At 44.9% G+C, this 7,132-nt stretch overlaps 1 protein-coding gene across 4 annotated transcripts in view; it reads right to left on the bottom strand.

Moving 5' to 3' along the window:
- Inpp5a (inositol polyphosphate-5-phosphatase A) overlaps positions 1 to 7,132 on the bottom strand; it is a 221,898-nt gene that overhangs the window by 151,136 nt on the left and 63,630 nt on the right. The window lies entirely within an intron of this gene.

Raw genomic sequence — 7,132 nt, forward strand, 5'->3', positions numbered from 1 at the left:
CCCCACACACACACACACACACACACACACACACACACACACACACACACACACACACACACACACACACACACACACACACACACAGGTCCAGGAGGCTCTTGGTTAGGATCAGAGTCAAGGCTGGGCCTTGAAAATACCCTGCTCGTGGAGGAGCTAAGTCAAGACCTGGCTACCCTTCTTGGATGACCCAGATGAGGCCAAGCACCAATACTCTCCAGCTGAGGCTAACAAAACCTAGTCAAAGCTAAGCATGGGAGACCATGGGAGACAGCCAGAGAAGGCACTGGCAGCAAACACATCCATCTGGTGTTCACAGAGATGTTCCTGGGAAGCACTTTGTTAGAACCTGTGCCATGAGGGAGGACAATCTGTATCCAATGAGTGGAGCTGACCAGACAAAAACGTCCTGTAGTGTTGAACAAGGATGAGAATATACTACGCACTACTGAACTGGACACTTACAATGGCTAAGGTGCTAACTATAATGACATGAAAAACAAAAAAAGCCTTCCCCTGATACTGGGACTAAAGCCTCCACCCTTGTCTTAGCCCCAACACAAAGCACTGCCGCAGCTATGACGTGGTAAGAGGTCCAGGATGACCAGTCACAACTAGGCCACTGTAACCAACAGCTCTACACCAAGTACCTTCTTTTTGCCAGCTGGTGTTTCTAAGCATCCCAAGAAGCAGGAAAATGAAACTTCAGAAAAATCAATGAAGAGGAAAAACCTGACAAGGAAAAAGGGCCTCATACACCACAGGAGAACATGTAAGAGACCCTGGGAAACAATTACTGCTCAGACAGATGTCCAAGCAGGACTCCCAAGCCCTGTTTCCCACACACAGGAGGGGCCACTTCCCTCCCTCACCCTTAGAGCAGGGCATCACAAGACAACAAACCCGAGCTGGGCAAGGATTTGAACAGAATGGCCAAACACAGGAAAAGAGGCTCAACATCATTCGCTGTTGAGGAAATGGAAATCTAAAACCACTGTTAAGATGCAAGGAACATTCTTTTTTCTTTATAGTGCTAGGGTCCAATCCAGAACCTAGTGCATGCTAGGGAAGTATTCTTTTGCTAACCTACATCCCCAGCCCTGAATGCTACAGTCAGAGACAGTTAATAGTACTGGTTAAGAGGTAGGGCAATAGAAGTCCTTCCACACTGCCACAGTCTGGTAGTTCCTGGAAATGATAAACCAGGAACACCAATTGATCAACAAACATAGTCCACACAGAAATTTACACATGTGTATTGACGGCAGCACTATTCACAACAATCAAGAGGTGAACATGGCCTGAATGTCCACACACCAAACAGATATACACAAAGTGTGGCATAACCGTAAAGTGGAAGATTTCTCAGCAGGTCTGGCCCTCAAGCCTCACTGCTCAACTGGACCCTGATGAACACCCATCAACCAGGAGCCAAAGCAGTGGGAAACAGCCCCTGCCAGGCCTCTGTGGAAGCCAAAGGGCATTCACTTGGGAGAATACAAGAACAGCCAGGGCCCACAGCAACCTCTCTGTGCAAGAGCTCACTTCACAGCCTTTAAGACAAAGCAGAGTAAGAATACACTGTACCCACTGTCTCCAGGATGGCAGCCAGGAGAGCACCCCTCTCCTACCCTTTATCTAATGAGCCACCAACTCAAGTACACAGAGCTGTAAAGATCCTCAGGTTTCTACCTGCATTAGTTTCTTCTCATTAGTAATCAGGAACCTCCATCTCAAATGCCCTTCATCAAGTAAAAGCAGGACTACTTTATGAAATAAATGCTAGCATTCATTGGCCACAGGCAAGGCCCAACCACAACTTCATGACTTAGAACTAGAGGACTGGGTCCTGAAGCAAGCAAAGGGAGGAGCCACATCTAAGGCAGAGCAAATAGACTTCACCTGAACTGACTGAGGACAAGGGAAAGGGCATGTTAGAAAACTTGTTGCTATCTTATATTTCAACAAAATGTAGGCATAAACAATGCTACACTAACTCTAAGAGGAGAACTGAGTTCCTGACTGACTGGGGAGCTCCTTTCCCCACCATGCCACACACAGGACTCACCACTCCTGCACTTCCCACATACATGCACTGAGCACTGACATCACCCAAGGCAGAGGAACATCACTCATGAAATCAGGATATGAAGACAATGCTGGTTATTGCATGACCCTGGACTATGATGGCATGGACCCTGCCATGGTGACATGTATGCCTATGTCCTACCAGCTCAGTTCCTGGAGGACAGAAACCACACTCCTTCTGAGTTCTTGGGACTATGCCACAGGCCAAGCATGAGCTCAGCTTTGATAGGGCAGCCTTCAGGCCCAAGTTCCCTTGCATTATGCCCACCTACAACTCATGGATGAGAAACATGATTACAAGTCTTCTTCGAACATGACCATGTCTCCATAACCACTGCCTACTCCTGCTGTCCTCTCAGAACTCAGTCTAATCAACAATACATACCTCATGCATACACATGCCATTGCCTCCCCACAGCCTACTGTCCATAGCAAGCCAGGAAGCCCCCAGATAATGCCCTGGCCATTTGGCAATACCCATGTCAAAGACCTCCTCATATGACTACAAAACCACTCAGGAAGAAAGGGAAAAGAGACAATCAACACCAGTCACAGCCAGCTACAGAGCACCCAAAGACTCAGGTGGACCATAGCTTCCGTTGGCTTTGGCTCGTACCAGGAAGTCAAGCAGCTCCAAGGGTTCTGGGTCCCACATCCAACTCATACCACTGTAAGCATAGCTCCTTGCCCCATCTGTGAAATGGGTCAGAAATCAAGCAGTGCTGTCAGAGATTCTGCACAGCCCATCCTGTGGCCTGGCTGACACTAAGGCAGGCATTCCTCAGTCCCAAGTTGGCCCCTGCCAGCAGATTTTCTCAAGGCCACCCAAGGCACAAGTGCAAAAGCAAGCACCAAGAGACTGTGCACAGTGGGAAACACTTTAGGACAGCAAGCTCCTCCTGGAAAACTCTTGGGTCACAATCTCATTCAGGTCATTAATCTGACTTTTATCCCACACAGTGGATGCACTAAGTCTTTACACCAGACAGCCCTAAAAAAGTGCTTTGGACAAAGACAACCATGTTTGTTTACTATATATAAGAGGCCACTCACAGATGTGGAATATTCAGACTGCAAATCTAAATGAATGACTGAAAATACTTAACAGAAGGAGAACACATTGAAGTAACATGAGGTTATCTAGAGAAAAGGTTTTAAATATCTCTGGCACACTCAACCTACTCTCAGTCAAGGTCACAGTGATTCTGAGGTGGCTGCCCTGAGCATCAATACAATGCCAGTCTGTCCAGTGACTAGAAACACTCTACAGCCCCTCCCAGACCTCTCTCACTGTCCTGACTTTGTCCCTCTCTGACCCAGGGCACTCCCTCCACGACCTCAGCCCACCTCCTGAGAGTCCACCCAAAGACTAAGGTCAGCTGGAGTGTGAGCGCTGCCACCATGCATATGACAGCCCCTGACCCAACACAAAGCTCTTCACATGGTCCTGCGCCAGATCCTGCCACACACACTATGCACACACAGTCCCTCTCACATATGCTCATTCTCGCATTCATATCTACATTCATACATGCTCACAGGAGACATTCTCAAGACCACCAAAGGCATAGGTGTGAGAGGTGTCCAGGCTTCTGTGGACCTTGGCCTAGAGGGGTAAGAATGGCATGTGAACACATGAGCATGTGTGCATATATGCAGTTGGGTATATGAAGACTGGACTCAGTTCTGAGAGGAGGATTCACACTTGCTCACATTCATACAGGAACACACAACACTCACCTGCTCATTCTCATACTCTCATGTTCATTGTCACACCTTAGGCCCACTCACTGTTGCACTTCATGCTCAGACTCACACACTATTATTCCCACATACCTGCTCCCCTCATAGCACCTGCCTTCTTCATGGTGGTGACCCCACTCTTCCATCTGCAGAGACTGAGACAGGTCCATGTCCCTCTCCCAGTGAGCAACTCGTCACCATATCCTGTTCCTCTACCATCAGTGCACATGCATACCACCTATGCACACCACTCTCACTACTCTCCCAGTCTCTTATGAGCAGATCTAATTCCCTCTCTCCCTTCCACCAAAGGGGTCTTCCTGTCCCTCCTTTAATCCTTCCAGTCTGTGTTCCACGGTGCAACCAGGATGATCTTCAAGGGACAACAGTCCATCAACCCTCTGGTGCCTTGCACCCTTTCAGTAAAAGACAAAGGCCCTGTAGAACTGCATGGTCACAGGGCCTGAGCTCCCAATCCTCTACCCAACCCTATTTTACTCTGAGTCAACCCTCTACTCTCTAGCTTCAGGGCCTCTGCACTTTATCTCTTCAGATCCTCAATGACCCCATGCTGCTCTGAGGCCTGACCAAAGGCCATCTCCTCTAAAGCCTGGCTGTCACTGAACTTCCTTGGCCAGGACAGTCAATCCTAAGCCTGCCCCCCTTGTGAGTGGGCAAGCTTCACCATCTTCCTTCCTTGCCTTGCTTGGGACTAACCCCAGGAACAGGACATTTCCTTCCTAGCCCCACACAGCACAGTGTACATGAGAGATATCATTAACTTGTTCAACCACCATTGAGTTTTAGAGCAAAGACGGTCACAGAGAGTTAGATTAAGAAGTCTCTGCCCCCTGGAACCTAACAGAAAAACAAAAGGCAGGAGTAAAGGATTTTCCAGTAATAATGCAACAAAAAACAGAGTCCAATATCATGCCTCAAAAGTGTAGCAACAAGAGAAGAACGCTGCCAGGGAAAGGGTCTGAGATAATGTTAATGGTACAGGGCAGGAATGCACAAAGAGCAAAACCAGAGACAGAAATGTTTCCAGAAGTAAGAAAAGACAAGATTCCCTGGAAGAGAAGACCAATGAATCCTGGAGAGGGAATAGTATTGGGGCGAGGGCAGCAAGGCAAACCCAAAACAAAAAAACAAAGAATCTCAGAATACAACAGAACTCAGGAAGCCCCTGTCCACCAGTGCTGTGTTCGTAGACATCCAGAACTGAGGGTGACTGTGGAGCAGTATGTGTATATGACAGAGCCAGCAGTTACAGCCTGATAGATAAATGACAGGCACTAGAACAGGAGGTAAGCAGTTGAGTAAGAACAGTCATCTTTCAAAGCAGGGCAAGGGTCTACTAACACAGTCTAAAATTAAAATGCAGTTTTAAACTCTACATTTTTAAAGTTTTTAAAAATATTTTTACCCTTGAATTTTAGAGATACCTCTCTCCTCCCTCCCTCCCTCCCTCTCTCTCCCTCTCTCTCTCTCTCTCTCTCTCTCTCTCTCTCTCTCTCTCTCTCTCTCTCTTTCTTTCTTCTCTTCTCTCCATCTCTCCCTGTCTCCCTCCCCACCCCGTCTCATTTATCTGAGATTTCAGTACTGGCTTCAGTTTTCACTTCAGTGCCTTTTCCCTCTGGCAATTCAAGCAGAACTAAATTTAAATTTAACCCTGCAAGGTGAAGATGGCAGATATCAGGGTAATCAGCCTTCTCACCAGGCCTCTAGCTTGCAATGACAGCCATCACACATGAACAGTGATTCTAGAAGATGATTTAGGGGTGATTTGTGCCTTTCTTATTCTTTTAAGGGGAAGAAGAAAAGACCTTTCTAAACTCATTCTACTTTAGTGGGAAACATGTTAAGAGTTGAGATTACATTTATAGAATGTTTGTTACATATCCTTAACAGAGAACATACAACCAGAGAAAGACATCAGGGGAGCCAGATGACAGTCTTCCCTAGAAGACCAGCTTCCTCACCCACAATCACAGGAGGCAAAGAAGTTGGGAGGAGGTAACAAGGCATTTCATAGTGAGGAAAAGCAGTAATTGGTAAGGAATACTGCCCAACTAGTTAAATATTTATTCTCAAGATGTTACATTAGATCTTTTATTCTATAAATAAACTGCAGATGAATTCAATGAAAATAAGCATAAAACCTGAAACCACAAATGAATCAAAAGAACATATAGCTGCTCTCATGTATGGGGGTGGGGGGAGCTACCTATAAAGCAAAGAAAGGAAGCTAGGGTGAAATGCCTATAGTTTTAACATTTGAAAGCCAAACCACCCATAGCAAATGTCACTGAGAAAGACTGAGAGCTTTTTATGACCAGAGCAAGGCAAGGATGCCCATGCTCATGTTTGTTCAACACAGTGCCAAGTGTCCTCACCAGTGCAAACAAGCAAGGAAAGGAAATAAAAGGCATCCAAACTTAAGAAGAAAGTAAAATTATCTCCATTCAGAGACATGATCTTAGATGTACAAAACTCTAAAAATTATACACACACACACACACACAAACACACACACAAAGAATTCTTACAACAAACAAATTCAGCAAAGTGGTACAACATAAAATCATCACACAAAAATCAGTGGTATGCCTGACCACTAACAACAAACAATCCAAAAAGGAAAACAATTCCACTTAAAATAGCATCAAAAAGAATAAATGCTTAGAAATAAATAACCAAGAAGGCAACAGACTTGTACACTATGAACTAAAATACATTGCTCAAAGACACTAAGACACCAATAAATAGAAAAATATTCTGTATTTACAAATTAGGAGACATAATACTGTTAAAAAGCTAATGCTGCCCAAAGAAATCTTTGATTACCCACAGTCAATTCAATGTGAACCAAAATCCCAAAGAGTTTCTCATACGGAAATAGAAAAATCCATTCTAAAAGTTATTCAAAGTCTCAAGGGACACTGAATAGTCAAAATAATCTTGGAAAAGAAAAATAAATTGGAGGTCTCATTCTATTAGTCAAAATAATGTGGTACTGGCATAAAGATAGACAGACTGACAGGATAGAACAGAACAGAACAGAGACCCCAGGAACAAACCTTCATACATGTTCATGTGACTTTTGACAAGGGTACCACAGTCATCTAACGAGGAAAGACAAACAGAAATTTTGTTATGCATATTTTACCACATCAAAAAAAAAAAAGTGAGTTAGGTCCAGGGATTTAGCTCAGTGGCACTGAATCTGACTCACAAGTGCAAGATCCTGAGTTCAATCCCTAGTACCAAAAAAAAAAAAAAAAAAAAAAAAAAAAAAAAA

This window comes from Fukomys damarensis, unplaced genomic scaffold, assembly GCF_012274545.1.
Source record: "Fukomys damarensis isolate Sample0158 unplaced genomic scaffold, DMR_v1.0_HiC HiC_scaffold_8, whole genome shotgun sequence".
NCBI classification, from domain to species: domain Eukaryota; kingdom Metazoa; phylum Chordata; class Mammalia; order Rodentia; family Bathyergidae; genus Fukomys; species Fukomys damarensis.